Below are 17,463 nucleotides of genomic sequence, written 5' to 3'. Positions count from 1 at the left end.
GAGACTTATTAGAAGGTTATTGCAATACCCAACCAAGAGGTGATGAGGGCCCAAATTAAAGTAGTAACTGTACGAATGGAGAACAGGGGATACATATGAGAAATGTTGTTGTTTTTATAGACTTTCCTGGCAATGTCAGGTGGGCTAAGACAGTATCACACACCCTTTGTGTCAGGGTAGGTAGGTTACACAAAAGTAGGTCCTGAAAGCCAAGAGCATAGGGACAGAAAAAACTTGGGGACCTAGGGATTTTTCAGATCTCTTCCAGTTCTAAATCTATGATCAAGGCACATGATAAGGTGTGTATTGTAACCATACCCATGCCAAAGCGTAGTTGCTTATCATTGGGCTCTGTTGTAACTATGTGCATTCACGTAACTGTTAGTTCACAGAAGCTGTGGTGAAACAAAATTTGGTTAAGCAATCAGTCACGATATTGATGTGGTTCCTCTCATGACTGACACAAATAGCAAAGGCTCTTAGTAGACGTTCTTTGAGACTGCTGGCTGAAGAAATGATCACCTTGTGGCAAACCAGGGATGAGCCTTTCTGAGTTCATAGAGGCAGGTCTTTTGGGCAGCACCCGGAAAGTCCATCGCCAGGCCCATGCTCATAGCTTTCCCAAACATAACAGAACCTGTCAAAGCTGGCGTTTTGCTGGCATAGGCTTTAGGTACTCAGGGTCACCTTCATGCCAAGATAAGGAATTCAATCACTTAACAAGCATTTATTAAGTACCTACTATGTGCAAGGGGGGGAGGAGGTGCTGTGTGCCAGGAATGCAAATACAACGAACAAAACAATTCCTACTCTCAAGGAACTTAACATTCTATCAGGAGAGACAACCAGTGCATATAAAGTGATTATCCTAAAAGACTTAGTGCAGTTTAAGGTTTAGTTTAAAGCTTTGTGTTATCTTATTATTACTAAAATTATTAAGGCTTAAAAGTTTAGCTTATTAAAGTTTTTTAAAAGTTTAGGTTTTTTTGAAGTTTAAACTGTACTAAAACTTTTGGGATACTTTGTATATAATTATTTATAGAATAAATATAAAAAGATTAAATCATCAATCAATAAACATTAATCAAGTGCCTAATATGTGCCAGGCACTCCACTACATGCGGGAGGCAAAAAAAAATGGTCTCTGCCCTCAAGGAACTTACAATCAAATAGGGGAGATAACAGGAAAACAAATACATACAAAGCAAGCTATATACAGGATAAATAGGAAATAATTAACAGAAGGAAGGCACTAAAATGAAGTTGGGTTGGGGGAGGCTTCCAGTAAAAGATGGGATTTTAGTTGCAGACTTAAAGGAAGCTAGGGAGATGAGGAGTCAGAATGGAGGAGGGAGAGCATTCTAGGCATGGGGGACAGCTAAAGAAAACCCAAAGCCAAAGAGATGGAGTGTCTTGTTTGTGGAATAGCCAGAAGGTCAGTTTCTCTGGAGGGAAGGTACCTGTTGGGAAGTGAGATGTAAGAAGACAGAAGTGGAGGAGGGGGCTGGGTTATGAAGGGGTTTGAATGCCAAACAGTGCGATCCGTATTTGTTCCTGGAGGCAATAGGGAGCCAATGGGGTTTATTGAGTAGGGGAAGGGGTGACATGATCGGACTTGTACTTTAGGAAAATCATTTTAGTGGCTGAACGGAGAATGGATTGGAGTGGGGAGAGATGTGTGGGGATTCGAGAGCCTGGCCCAGGGTGGCAGAGAGAGTGGGTGGCATATTCGAGAGTTGCTGCAGAGGTGAAATCAACAAGCCATGGCAACAGCTTGGACCTATATCATATTTCTTCTTTGGGCCTAGGCTTGGTCTTTTTAATTTTGTCACATTATCTTTCTTTTTTAAATTTTTTAGATAATTTATTTTTAGTTTTCAACATTCACTTCCATAAGATCTTGAGTTTTAAATTGGAGATTTTCAATTTGTTCTTTTTCTAGCTTTTTTAGTTGCATGTCCCATTCATGGATCTCTTCTTTCTCTATTTTATTCATATAAGCATTTAGAGATATAAAACTTCCCCTAAGGACCGCTTTTGCTACATACCATAAGTTTTGGTATGTTATCTCATTATTGTCATCCTCTTAGATGAAGTTATTGATTGTTTCTGTGATTTATTGTTTGACCCACTCATTTTTTAGGATTAGATTATTTAGTTTCCAATTAATTTTTAGTCTATCTTTCCATGGCCCTTTATTACATGTAATTTTTATTGCATCATGATCTGAAAAGGATGCCTTTCTGCATTGAATTATGAGGTTTTTATGCCCTAGTAGCTGGTCAGTTTTTGTGTAGGTGCTGTGTACCAACAAGAAAAAAGGTATATTCCTTTCTGTCCCCATTCAGTTTTTTCCAGAGGTCAACCATATTTAACTTTTCTAAGATTCTATTTATGTCCTTAACTTCTTTGGTGTTTATTTTGTGGTTAGACTTTAGTTCTGAGAGGGGGAGGTTGAGGTCCCCCACTAGTATAGTTCTGCTGTCTTATTTCTTCCTGTATCTCCCTTAACTTCTTCTTTAAGAATCTGGCTGCTATACCACTTGGTGCATATATGTTTAGTAATGATATTACTTCATTATCTATGGTACTTTTCTTTACCAGGATGTAATTTCCTTCTTTATCTCTTTAAATTAGATCTATTTTTGCTTTTGCTTTGTCTGAGATCAGGATTGGTACCCCTGCTTTTTTTACTTCAGCTGAAGCACAATATGTTCTGCTCCAGCCTTTTACCTTTACTCTGTGTGTATCCCTCTGCTTCAGATGTGTTTCTTGTAAACAACATATTGTAGGATTATGGTTCTTAATCCAATCTGCTGTTTCTGTTTCTGTTTTATCTGAGTTCATCCCATTAACATTCCCAGTTATGATTACTGTGTCTTCCTCTCCATCCCATTCCCCCCTCCCCATTTACGCTTTTTTCTCTCCTTTCTCCCTTTCCCTCCTCAGTAGAGTTTTGCTCTTAATCACTGTCTCCCTCAGTCTGTCTTCCCTTCTGTTAGCCTCCCTTCTTTTCTTTTCCCTGTACCCTTTCTACCTCCTATAGGGTAAGTTAGATTTCTACACCTAACTGGTTATGTTATTACCTCTTTGAACCAAATCTGATGAGAGTAAGGTTCAAACAATGCTCATCTCCCTCCCTTCTTTCCCTCAGCTGTATTTGGTTTTTGTGCCTTTTTATGTGATGTAATTTATCTTTGTCTGTCTCCTCCTTTCTTCTTCTCCTAGTACAATCCCTTTTCACCACTTAGAATTTTTACCATCACATCAAAGTCAACTTAAACCCATGCCCTATGTTTAAGTATACCCCCTTTTAAATGTCATAATGACATTACAGTTCTTAAGAGTTACAAGCATCATCCTCCTTTGTAGAGATCTAAATAGTTTGCCCTTATTAATAATAATAATATGTTGTTGTTGTTTTCTTTCCTGTTTACCTTTTTATGCCTCTCTTGAGTCGTATATTTGCAGGTCAAATTTTCTGTTGAGCTCTGGTCTTTTCATTAGGAAGGCTTGGAAGTCCCCTATTTCATTGAATATCCATCTCCTCCCCTGAAAGATTATGCTCAGTTTTGGCTGGGTAGTTGATCCTTGGTTGTAATCTAAGCTCTTTTGCCTTACAGAATATCATATTCCAGGCCTCCCTGCCTCCCCACCCTTGCCCGTGATCTTTTAATGTAGAAGATCCTGCATAATCCTGACTGTGGTTCCATGATATTTAAATTGTTTCTTGCTGCCTTGATCTTTCCTTTCCCAAAAATAAGAATCTATGGTCATTTTCTGTTTCTGCTTTTTGTTCGTGGTGTTTGCCTATTTCCTTACTTCAAAAAAAAAAAATTGAGTTCTCCTGCTAGAGCGAAGAGGGGCACTTACCTAAGCTTCTTTCCTGCTCACTGGGGCCTTGCACTTGAATGTTTGACTCCTGCTGGCCCGGGCCTTGCACAGGGATATTTTGATGCTGGTAGATTTCTGTAAGCTTTGTGCTTTGCCTTCTAGAGTTGTGCTTCCCAGAGTTGTGTTAAGGCACTGGGTGATTTCACAACTGGAGAACGCTGTCGAACACACATGGTGGTTCTTTGAGCTTCTGTCTACCAGTTCCCCTTCCTGTACTGATACTCTCGTGGGGTCCTGGTGTTGGCACTTGCCTGCTCCACCAACTTTGGTCTCAGGATCTCCCCCTGGTATGCTAAGGTGGGGCTTGCTGCTGGCTTACTGGGACTCCTCTGGTACTGTACTGCTCCCCTTCCCCCAGAGCGAGAGGGGCCTTTCCCTTTAATCCCCCCAGTCTTCCTTGGCTACAACACTGCTGTGCCCTGTCTTTTTGCTGGCTCAGGGTTTCTCCTGGGTTGATATTTTCTGGGCTTTCAGAGGTCAATGAGGGAGGGTAAGAGACACTTACTTCTTAGTCCGCCATCTTCCACATTAACTTTTGAAAGTTTTATGGTGGTTCTCTCCATGTTTCCATTGGGTAGTCATTGTGTCTAGCATTTTCTTGGCTCCACTTACTTCACTCTGCATCAGTTCATATGATTCTTTAATTTGTATTCATCAAATACTCTTGTTTCTTACAATACAGTAATATTACACTGCATTCCTGTACAACAATTTGTTTAGCCCTTGAGCTGTTTCTTATAGGAAATCAGGGACTCCGTGAGATGGAGTTGAAAGGGAAGTACATTGCAGGTATGGGAGATAGTCAGTAGAACATAAATAAGAAGGAAGTACAAAGGCACAGGAGTGGGGAGATTCAGTGCCATGTGTGAGGAATGGAAAAGCCAGGTTGATGGATTGGACTGTAGAGTATGAGAGCAACGTGTAATGAGATTAGAAAGCTAGGTCGGGGCAAGGTTGTGAAGGGCTTTGACTGCTATACAGAGGGGTTTATATTTGATCCTAGAAATAACGGAGAATAACTGGAGTTTATTGAGTAAGGGAATGACATAGTCAGATTTAAGGAAAATCATTTTGGCAGCTGTGTCGGGATGGACTGGGGTGGAGAAAGAGGCTGGGAGACTATTTAGGAGAAATCATTCAGGATTCAGCAATCATCCAGGAGAGAGGCGATGAGTTTCTGAACTTAGGTGATGACTGTGTGAGTAGACAGAGGGGTCTATTCTGGGTCTACAAATGGGGGAGGGATTTTGTGGAGGTACAAGCAAACTGATTGCTTCTGTGGGGTGAAGTGGTAGATAGAGGAGTCAAGGTGATGCTGAGGATACGACCACAAGAGACAAGAGATATGAACACAAGAGTGGTGCCTTCAACAGAAATAGGACCATTTAGAAGAATGAATTTGGGGAACGGGGAGGAAGAGAATAAGTTCAAACATGTTGAATCTGAGATGCTTCTAGGACATCCAGTTTGAAATAGCCAATAGGTAACTGGTAATAGAGAGCTATAGTTCAAGAGAAAGACTAGTACTAGATATACAGAACTGTGAGTTATTCACATAGAGATGAAAATTAAATCCATGAGAACTGATCAGACCACCAAGTGTAGAGTAGGGATTCCTAATATGGGGTCCATAGACCCAAAGGGTCCATGGATAGATTTCAGGGGATCTATGAAGTTGGATGAGAAAAAAAATAATTTTTATTTTAATACAAGTAGTTTCCTTTGTAATTATATGCATTTTATTTTATGCCCTTCAAAATATTATTCTGAGAAGTCCATAGGCTTCATTAGACTACCAAAGGGATTTGTGACACTCACACAAAAAAGTTAAGAGATAAGAGAAGGTCCAGGACAGAGCCTTGAGGATACACCCAGAGTTAAGGCCTTGATATGAGTAGTAAGTTCATAAAGTAGATGGAAGAGGAGCCAGATCTGCAGGAAGAGAACCTGGAGAGAATAGTGCATGAAAACCAAGAAAGAGAGAGAGAATCTAGGAGAAGAGGGAATAAAATGCAGCAAAGAGGTCAAGTAGAATGATAGGCAAGATCATCAGATTTGCAGGGAAGAAGCCTATGATAACTTTGGGGAGAACAGCTTCAGGTGAGTGATGAGGCTGGAAGCCAGACTACAAAGGGTTGAGGAATGAATGAGAGAAGTGGAGGCAGCTTTTTCAGGAAATTTGGCTGAGACAGGAGAGATGTAGAAGGACAGCTTAAAAGGATAGAAGGGTCTAGTGAACTATTGGTTTTGTTTTTGTTTTTGTTTTTTGTTTTTAAGGATGTGGGAAGAGCTGAGCATGTTTGAAGGCAATAAAGAAGGAACTAGTAGACAGGTTGACAATTAGAGAAGAGGAAAATCACAGGATCATAGTACCAACAGAGGGAAAGCCAGACCTTAGAGGTTATTGAGTTCAACCCCCTCATTTACAGATAAGGAAACTGAGACTAGAAAGACTAAATGATTTGATTTAGAGATGACTTGATCCAAAGATAAGACTTGTCCAGAATCATACAATTAATGTCCTAAGTAAAATTTGAACCTGGGCCTCCTGACTAAAAATACCTTCATAATAATGAAAAATCATCTTTTTACCTTTCTCTATTTCTACCAACACCATAATTCAAGCTCTTTATTATCTCTAAACTATTGCAACAGTTTCCTCCCTGAGTGAGCTGCCACAAGTTTCTCTCCCCAACCCTCAATCCATGCTAGAACACTGCTCCTGCATGAGTTTTCTTAAATCAGATCTCTGATCATATCACTCCCTTGCCTAAAGACCTTTAAAGACTTCCCATTCCTTAAAACTTATGGCCCAAACTTCTTCACCTTGCCCCAATGCACATTATGGTCCAGTTATTAGAATACATACAGGAACTTCTGGTGCCAAGATGGCAGAGTGAGGAAGGAACCCTCTGAAACCCTCCCAAATTCCCCTCCAAACAACCAGAAAACCACCTCAGAGTCGGTCGAGGAGGCGGGAAGCAGTTACCAGCCTGGCAGGAAAGGTCTGTTTCACTGGGGCTGGAGGGGAATGAGGTCTGAGAACAGCAGCAGCAGCTACCAGCCTCACAGCAGCAAGGCTCTAAGCCTGGGGCAATCCACCAGTGAGGCGCCTGCCCCACACAAACCAGCAGCCCCCAGATAAGTGAGCAGACTGTGCAGTGCAGCAAGACTCCACCCACAGTGACTTCACCCACAGCAAAGGCCGCCAGCCAGGCCTTGCCCCCATTGCTGACCAATAGTGAAGCCTACCCTGGGGCTGGCCACAAGGGATCCCACCCCTGGGCCTACCATCAGAGAGTTTCTGTTTTCATAGCAACCCAGCAGCAGGGCCCCACCCCTGTGGCAGGCCCCGGCAGCTAAACCCCACATCCAGGGAGGCCAATGTGGAGGCCTCACTCTCCCAGTACCAGACAGAAGGGAAGCCTACCTTCCAGAGAAAGCAAGCAGCTAATTCCTGAAGGTCAGTGAAAGTCAGCAGTAAGACCCAGAGCCCCAACACAAAAAAACTTGGGATAGCACAGGACCAGAGCCCAACTATCACATAAAAACACCAAGTCACCAAAAAAGGCAGAAAATGAGCAAAAAAACACAAAAAGAGCTTGACTATAGAAAGTTACTAGGGTGATAGGGAGGATCAAGGCATAAACTTAGAAGAGGATAATAGTGTCAAAATGGTTACATGTGAAGCCCGAAAGAAAAATGTAATTTGGTCTCAGGTCCCAAAAGAATTCCTGGAAGAGCTTAAAAAGAATTTTAAAAAGCAAATTAGAGAAGTAGAAGAAAAAGAAATAAGAGTAATGCAAGAGAATTATGAAAAAAGAGTCAATAGCATGGGAAAAGATATACAAAAATTTACTGAGGAAAATAACTCCTAAAGAATAGAATAGACCAAATGAAGAAGTACAAAAGCTCACTTAAGAAAATAATTCCTTAAGAATTAGAATTGAACAAGCAGAAACTAATGACTCTATGAGATATCAAGATACAATAAAACCAAATCACAAAAGCTAAAAAAAAAAAGAAGTAAATGTGAAATTTCTCTTTGGAAAAACAACTGACCTAGAAAATAGATCCAGGAGAGATAATACAAGAAATTTTGGACTAACTAAAAGCCATGATAAAAGAAAAAAAAAAGAAGAAGAAAGCCTGAACAACATCTTTCAAGAAAGTATCAAAGGAAACCACCTTGATATATCAGAACCAGAGGGCAAGATAGAAATTGAAAGGATCCACTGATCACTACCTGAAAGAAATGCCAAAATGAAAACTCCCAGGAACATCACAGCTAAATTCCAGAGCTCACAGATCAAGAAGAAAGTATTTCAAGCAGCCAAAAAGAAACAATTCAAATATTGTGGAGCTATAGTCAGGATTACACAAGATTTGGCAGCTTCCACATTAAACAATCAGAGAGCTTGGAATATGATATATCAGAAGGCAAAGGAGTTAAGATTACAACCAAGAATCATCTACCTAGCAAAATTGAATATAATCTCTCAGGGGGGAAAATGGACATTTAATGAAATAGAGAACTTTCAAGCGTTTCTAATTAAAAGATCAGAGCTAAATCAAAATTTTGACCTCCAAATACAAGACTCAAGGGAAACATAAAAAGGTAAAAAAAGAAACAAGAAAGAGAAAACATAACAAATTCAATAAGGTTAAACTGCTTGTGTTTATATATGGCAAGATAATATTTGTCTCTCTTAACTTTATTACTATAAGAGTAATTAGAAGGAGTATATGTAGACAGAGAGTGTGGATATAAGGTGACTTTGATGGGATGATACCCCCCCCCCAAAAAAACAAAATATAGGGGTGAGAAAGAAAATTGCACTGGAAGAAGGAGGGAGGAGATTGAATGAGGTAAATTACCCCACATAAAAGAGGCATGAAAGAGAAATTACAATGGAGGGGAAGATGGGGGTGGTGGAGGTGGGCAAAGCTTCAACCTTACTCTCATTAAAATTGGCTTAATAAAGGAATAACATACACACCCAATTGGATGCAGAAATCTATCTTACCCTGCAAGGAAGTAAAAAGGGATGAGGATAACAAAAGGGGGAAGGGGGACTGATAAAAGAGAAGGTATATTGGGGAAGATGGTGATCAGAAGTAAAACACTTAGGAGGAGGAAAAGGGTGAGGGTTAAAAGGGGGGATAAACAAACAAAAAATAGCATGGAGGGAAATACACAGTTATAACTATAAATGTGAACGGGATGAACTCATCCATTAAATGGAAGTGGATAGCAGAATGGATTAAAAACCAGAATCCTACAATATGTCGTTTACAAGAAACACATTTGAAGCAGCTAAGGTCAAAATGGGTACGTGACTTACACATAATGGGTGATGCCATAAGTGAATTAAGAGAGCATGGAATAGTTTATCCATCAGATTTAAGGATAAGAGAAGAATTTAGGACACAAGAAGATATAGAGAGCATTACAAAATGTAAAACAGACTATTTTGATTATATAAAATTTAAAAGTTTTTGCCCAAACAAAACCAATTCAACCAAAATTATAAGAAAAGCAGAAAACTGGGGGAAAATTCTTGCAATGAGTATCTCTGAAAAAAGCCTCATTTCTCAAATATATAGAGAACTGAATCAAATTTATAAAAATACAAGTCATTTCCCAATTGATAAATGGTCAAAAGATTTGAACAGACTGTTTTCAAATAAAGAAATCAAAGCTATTTATAGTCATATGAAAAATTTCTCTAAATCACTATATGATCAGAGAAACGCAATTTAAAACAACTCTGAGGTACCACCTCACACCTATCAGAATGGCTAATTATGACAAAAAAAGGAAAATGCTGGACCTTGGAGGGGATGTGGGAAAACTGGGACACTAATGCACTGTAGGTGGAATTGTGAACTGATCCAGCCATTCTGGAGAGTAATGTAGAACTATGCTCCAAAGGCTATAAAACCGCGCATACCCTTTGATCCAGCAATACCACTGCTAGGTCTATATGCCAGAGACATCCAAAAAAGGGGGCAAGGACCTATTTGTACAAAAATATTTATAGCAGCTCTTTTCGTCATTGCTAAGAATTGGAAATCAAAGGGATGTCCATTAATTGGGGAATAGCTAACCAAGCTGTGGTATATGACTGTAATGATATTATTGTACTCTAAGAAATGACAAACAGGATGATTTCAGAAAAACCTGGACTTACATGAACTGATGCACAGTGAAGTGAACAGAACCAGGAGAACATTGTACACGGGAACCGCAACATTGTTTGATGAAGAATTAGCAATACAATGATCCAAAACAATCCCAAAGGACTAATGATGAAGCTTACTATCTGCCTCCAGAGAAAGAACTGATATTGATTGAATATAGTCTGGAGCATGCTATTATTCATTTTCTTCCAATTTTTTCTTTTATTTGAGTCTTCTTGCACAAAATGACTAATATGGAAATATTTTACATATTGCTTACCATCTCAGGGAGGGAGGGATAGAATTTGGAACTCAAAACTTTAAACAAAAATGTTTCTTAAAAATTGGGGAAAGAATAATTTAAAAAAATGCATGTGTATAATGTTAAAAGTATCATAAAAGAGATTTAAAAAGGAGGAAGAAATTATTTCCAGTTAGGGGCTCAGTGAGGGCTTCATAGAGGAGATGTATCTTGTCTGGACCTTGAAGCCTAGGTATTTTTGAACAGGTATAAGTGGGAATAGGTTAGATAGATAGACAGATAGTATAGTATATTTGTATATGTACAAATACATGCGTTGCATATAAGTACATATATATATATATATATATATATATATATATATATGAAAGTTACTACTCCAAATGAACAAAAGTTACAGGCAAGTTGCTGATCTGTATTGGTGAAGGGGGTTTCTATACCAGAGATTCTCTGTGTCTAGCTCCACTCACATTCCATATGTGTATGCATGTATATACACATGTGTACATCTATTAATAACAGTAACATCTATCTGGCCCTTTGAAGTTCATGTAGCACTTTACTAACATTGTATTTGATCTTTTCAGCAACCCAAAGTATTTGTTGAATAAAAGAATGAATTATGATTGCATGAATGAATGGATCCTACCTAGGATTTCTAGGGTTGATTTGAGAAATCTCCAATTATGTTTTAGAGTATCTTTTTTTGGGAGGGGGGTGAGACAATCAGGGTTAAGTGGCTTGCTCAAGGTCACACAGCTATTAAGTGTCATGTGTTCTGAGGCCACATTTGAACTCAGGTCCTCCTGACTCCAAGTCCGGAGCTTTATCCACTGCGCCACCTAGCTGACCCTAGAGTATCTTTTAACCCAAGATTTTAAATGTACTTTTAAAATAGTCATTGTCATTCTCATTTTGCCACAATCTCATTTGGAACTGAGATTTAGGAAAGGTTTGCTTGAGGTCACCCGACAAGTCAGTATGAAGCTCAGTTGGCTATTCTTAGCTTTCATTCCTGGTGGGAATCCTCTGCTATTGACACAGTTTATAAATATAAAGTCAGTTCCATCATTTTTTCCCTACCTCTGGTAGGGCGGTAATTGAGCCCATATGGTGTCTGCTGGAACACTGGCTGGAAGGTATGTTTATTTTCCTTGTCTTTTATGAATACATAATGAACAGCCCAATAGATGTCATTCTAAATGAACAACAGACCTTTGAATTGTGAAAGCTGAGAAAGGAGCTTCATCGAGTTAGTTCTCTCCTAAGGATTTTGGTAAAAAGAGACAACTTAACTGCTGCTTTAGACCTGGTTAACGAGTTCACAAACATTCACTGCCTCTTACTAGGACATGTGGAAGTTTGTTGTCTGACCCTCTGATGGTAGGATCACTAATTCCTCCAGCACAGCCTCACAACTGCTGCCCAAATCACCTCGATCAATTCCTTTGCCATCCCTTTCCTCCAATGACGGTAGTTGACCAGTCATTGTCCTGGTGATTAAACTCAATAACCTCATTTTGTTCCTTTTATCTCAAATTCCATCAGCAGTGTGCCTCGGCACTCTTCTTCTTTCTCTATTTTCTCCTACCAGGGGAAGTTACCCAAGAGTTCGGTAAGCCATGCACTTACACTAAAGCTATGACCTGCTTGGGAGCATGGGAGAATCCCTTTTTCAGTCTCCAAAGCTATCATGAGGGCTTGGCAATCAGAAATTTGCCTCAGTCAGCACTTAAAAAAGCATTCAGACTATTCACTGGAAGGCTAATTACTGAAGCTGAAGCTGAAATACTTTGGCCACATAATGAGAAGGCAAGACTCATTGGGAAAAACCATGATGTTTGGAAAGACTAAAGGCAGAAAGGGGAGACAGAAGAGGATGACATGTATAGATGGCATCATGGAAGCAGTGAACATGAGCTTGGACAGACTTCAGGGGATAGTGGAGGACAGAAAGGTCTGGCATACATGGTCCGTGGAGTAACGAAGAGTCAGATGTGACTGAACAATAAAAACCAACACACTGCTCGCTCACTTGGCCCTGGGTTGAAGTTCCCAGGATCTTAACACTTCCTCTTGGGTGTGGAGGACCATTAATGATATTGTGGGTATGTGGACAGGATTCTTTCAGGGGCCTCCTCTCCCAGTACTCCTGACCCATACCGTGTCTTGCTGCTTCCTGCTCCGAGACCCCCAACACAGGTTTCATTGGAAGGTCCCAATTTTCAGTGTTGTGAGTGGTTATCTGCTGTCTCAGTGGATAGAGCACTGGGCCAGGAGTCAGGAAGATCTGAGTCCAAATCTGTCCCCAGACACTTGGTTAGCTGTATGATTCTCAGCAAGTCACTTAACCTCTGTCTGACTCAGTTTCCTCAACTGTAAAATAGAAAACATAATAGCACGTACCTCACAAGGTGGATGTGAGCTTCATTTGTAAGGCACTTAGCACAATGTCTAGCATACAGTAGGCACTTATAAATGCTTATTCCCTTCCCTAACTCTGTCTGACTGGAATCCCAAGTCCTTCCCACATCCCCAGTGAGTTGCTCTAGTATTCCTTATATCACTTCCACCATGATTCCAGGTGGAGGAATTAAGAACTCAAGGTGGGATACAGAGAGGAACCTTTTTCACAATAGGAAGAGAATGGACCTTAGCAATCAATCAATCAATCCAATCCTTTCAGCCCATAATAAATCATCTGTTCTTTCAGAGAGCTTTGTTTGTTTGTTTTTGACTAGGCAATGGGGTTAAGTGACTTACCCAGGGTCACACAGCTAGTGAATGTTTTGTGTCTGAGACCAGATTTGAACTCAGGTCCTCCTGACTCCAGGGCCATGGCTCTATCCACTGCGCCACCTAGCTGCCCCTAGAAGAGTTTTGATGCCACTAACTAACCCAAGTCTCTTCTTGCACTTGTGCTCTATTTTTAGTTGAAAAAATGTATCCTACCACAAATTTGGCATGAATGGGGGATTCGGGATAAGAGAGGAGGGTTTTCAATTTACATTACAAAATAATGAAATGAATATTATTCCTCTTTTCAGCTTCTCAGTTCCATACTAGCGCTGACTTACCACATGTGTCTGAGCACACTGCCCTATTGCTTCAAAAGCAAAAATAACCTGAGGTTGAAAGTGCAAAATTCAAATCTCTCAAATATTTTTTCAGGTCAACTCTAACGTTCTTTCGAATCTCTATGTTAAATATTGTAATCTCTCAGGAAGTTTAAGTATTACTATCTCTCAAGAGGGGGCTTAAATCCTGCTAACAAAACTATCCCACATTTAAATGGAAACATTATGGGTTCTGGATTTTTCTTCTTAACTCCATTCTTTATATTCATATGTGTATGTTTACCTTTGTATCTATCTATATGTATATGCATTAGTACATGTGAGTGTATGTATGTATGTATGGTAAACATCCCCAAGTTAAAGGCACCAAAAGATAAACAGGCCAGCTGCCAACTTGCAGAAGACACAGAAGTCATTAAAACTTTGCATGCTGTGAGATATTGCAGCCCTAGTAGTTCAAATTTTAAAACTTTTAAAAACAGCAATCGGTTTTCCTGCTCCATGGGTTATTTAATACACTGCCTTGAACAAGAGGCTTGTCTGTTTCTGTGGTAGGGGCCCACCTCTCAGTTTTCAAGACTGATCAAGACCTACTGCTCCTCCTATGGGCCTCCCCTCATTACTGTGGGGCTTGGCAAAAATTCAGCCCTTAAGTTTGGAGAAAGCTTCACCATCTCAATTGATAGGAAATACAAATTTAAAACATCACTGTAGGGTCAGCCGCAGAAATCTAAAGTAAAAAAAAAGACAAGAGAGAAATTGTTTTTTTTTTTTTTAAATCACAGTGCAAACTTTTCAGACTACTTCAGAATTCAGTGCATTTTCTTAACCACGTATCTATCTGTGTATGTAAATATATATCATATCTATACATAATTCTAATTTAATGTACTGTTTATGAATTAATGTTACTGTTGGAATCATAACTGTTAAATATCCTTGTTTAGTCATTTAAAATTTTAACCCTAATGGTATTTTCGCAAAAAAAAAAATATTGCATTCAATTTCTTCTTCCGTTCTTAAAGGGAAAAAAAGACCTCCAAATAGTTCATTCATTTTCCTATTATACTTATGTTCTACTCAGTTTATACTTCACAAAATCTTCTTAAATGAGCTGTGTTTATGTCTGGAAGTATAATTAATCCTAAGGAAAAACATATGCTCTGAGTTCTCTCCAGTAGCAATCAATGGAAAATAATTACAGCTTTTTAAGTAGTAAAATTCATTTAAACAACCAAGTGTTTGAAAGAGTTACTCCTAAATCCAGATCCAAATATTGAAGTTTCTTAAGATAACAGTAAAACAAATTCAAGATGAATTTTTCAATTTTTTTTTGATGAGTCTAGGACTCACTAAAGCAAGTTGCAAAATGTTATGAGAGGTTTTTTCTGGTAAATAAAGCAATATGTATGTATGTGTGTATACATAGAATGAACAATTTAAAAACTAATATAGTTATCAAAGTAATAGAAGCAATTAGGCTCCATGAGAATATGTACTATATCATATACTTTTTTAAAGAAAATCTCCTATAACCCTAGCACAGAACCTAGTAAGGTGTTTGATATTTGTGGAATTTAATTTACTTAGTCCAGTGACTATACATATGGTAGCCTTCTTGGTGAGTGTGGGTATTTGCCATTTATATATCATACAGGGGCAGTGTCATGTAGGGGAGAGGTAAGAAAGACCTGGGTTCAAGTCCTACCTCTGACATATTGGTTATATAGTCCTGGGTAGATTATTTAATCTCTCAGTGTTTCCAGGTAACTCTTGAAAACCATGAATTCCAGAGATGTTGTCTCTGTTTTTGCATTGGCAAAGGAAGTGCCTAACCAGTAGCTTCCTACAACAATTAAGTTACGGGTCCAGTCTAAAAATCCCTACACAGGAGGGGGCGGAGCCAAGATGGCAGAGGGAAAGCAGTGACTTGCTTGAGCTCTCCCCCAAACCCCTCCAAATACCTATAAAAAATGACTCTAAACAAATTCTAAAGCAGCAGAACCCACAAAAAGACAGAGTGAAACAAATTTCCAGCCCAAGACAACTTGGATGGTTGATCAGAAAGGTAAATTGCACCAGGCTGGGAGAGGAGCGCAGTTTGGCGTGGGCACGCAGGCCGCAGTGACCCTGGAGCAGGCCTCAGAGGACTGAATCCCGAGCAGCTGTGGCAGTTTCCAGACTTCTCAACCCCTGAACGCCAAAGACAACTTAGAAGGTCAGTGGGAAAAGTCTGTGACTGCGGTGAGAGGAAGCTAGGTGTCAGCTGCAAGTCTCAAGCGTGGCCTCTGGGGCAGCACCTACCTCCTGAGCTTCCGGCCCACAGACTGAGGGGGAATCGAGTGGCTGATCAGAGGGGGATTGCAGGGATCTCTTTGCCAGTGCTGAGGCAGGAATCTCTTGCTTTGCCCGTGCTTGGATCTGGGTCACAGTTCTGAGGGGTGGTCCTGGGGCGAGGAGGAGCTCTGGCCTGGTGAAGCTTGTTGTGGCAGTAGAGAGGAAACACCTCACCCCTTATCATACCACCTTGGAAGAACTGAATATTTTCAGGTCCCTAGAAGTACCTCTGAAAACGGTTGTATAAACCCCCAAAGCTTGGGACAGTACATTCTCCACATCGGAAGCAGACTCTTACCTTAACAGAGAGTTTAAAACTCAAGTAATTGGCCAGGATCATGAGTAAGCAGCGCAAAAAGAGTCAGACTATATTATCTTACTTTGGTGACAAAGAAGATCAAAACATACAACCAGAGGAAGACAACAAAGTCAAAGCTCCTACATCCAAAGCCTCTAAGAAAAATATGAATCAGTCCCAGGCCTTGGAAGAGCTCAAAAGGGCTTTTGAGAAGCAAGAGAAGGAGAGGAAAAACTGAGAGTGATGCAAGAAAATCATGAAAAACAAGTCAACAGCTTGCTAAAGGAGACCCAAAAAAATACTGAAGAAAATAACACCTTAAAAAATAGCCTAACCCAAATCGCAAAAGAGGTCCAAAAAGCCAATGAGGAGAAGAATACCCTAAAAAGCAAAATTGGCCAAATGAAAAAGGAAGTCCAAAAGATTACTGAAGAAAACACTTCCTTAAAAATTAGAATAGAGCAATTGGAAGCTAGTGATTTTATGAGAAATCAAGACACTGTAAAACAAATCCAAAAGAATAAAAAATTAGAAAATAATGTGAAATATCTCATTGGAAAAACAACTGACCTGGAAAATAGATCCAGGAGAGAGAATTTAAAAATTATTGGACTATCTGAAAGCCATGATCAAAAAAAGAGCCTAGACATCATCTTTCAAGAAATGATCAAGGAAAACTGCCCTGATATTTTAGAACCAGAGGGCAAAATAGAAATTTAAAGAATCCACCCATCTCCTCCTGAAAGAGATCCCCCAAGGAAAACTCCTAGGAATACTGGAGCCAAATTCCAGAGTTCCCAGGTCAAGGAGAAAATATTGCAAGCAGCTAGGAAGACACAATTCAAATATTGTGGAAACACAATCAGGATAACACAAGATTTAGCAGCTTCTACATTAAGGGACCACAGGGCATGGAATATAATATTCTGGAGGGCAAAGAAGATAGGATTACAACCAAGAACCACCTACCCGGCAAAACTAAGTATAATCCTTCAGGGGAAAAAATGGTCATTCAATGACATAGAGGACTTTCAAGCATTCTTGATGAAAAGACCAGAGCTGAACAGAAAATTTGACTTTCAAATACAAGAGTCGAGTGGAACATGAAGAGGTAAACAGGAAAGAGAAATCATAAGAGACTTATTAAGGTTGAACTATTTACATTCCTGCAAGGAAAGATGATATTTGTAACTCATGAGACCTTTTACAGTATTAGGGTAGTTGGGGGGAAAAATTATACGTATGTATATAGATAGATAGATAGATAGATAGATAGATAGATAGAGGGCACAGGGTGAGTTGAAGATGAAGGGGTCATATCTGGAGAATAAAATTAAGGGATGAGAGAAGATTATACTAGGAGAAGGAGAAAGGGAGAGATAGAATGGGGTAAATTATCTCACAAAAAAAAA

The sequence above is a fragment of the Vombatus ursinus genome, unplaced genomic scaffold (assembly GCF_900497805.2).
Source record: "Vombatus ursinus unplaced genomic scaffold, bare-nosed wombat genome assembly UNPS02014861.1, whole genome shotgun sequence".
NCBI lineage: Eukaryota > Metazoa > Chordata > Mammalia > Diprotodontia > Vombatidae > Vombatus > Vombatus ursinus.
The sequence above is the reverse complement of the archived record's forward strand: the minus strand, read 5'-3'. Positions refer to the sequence as shown.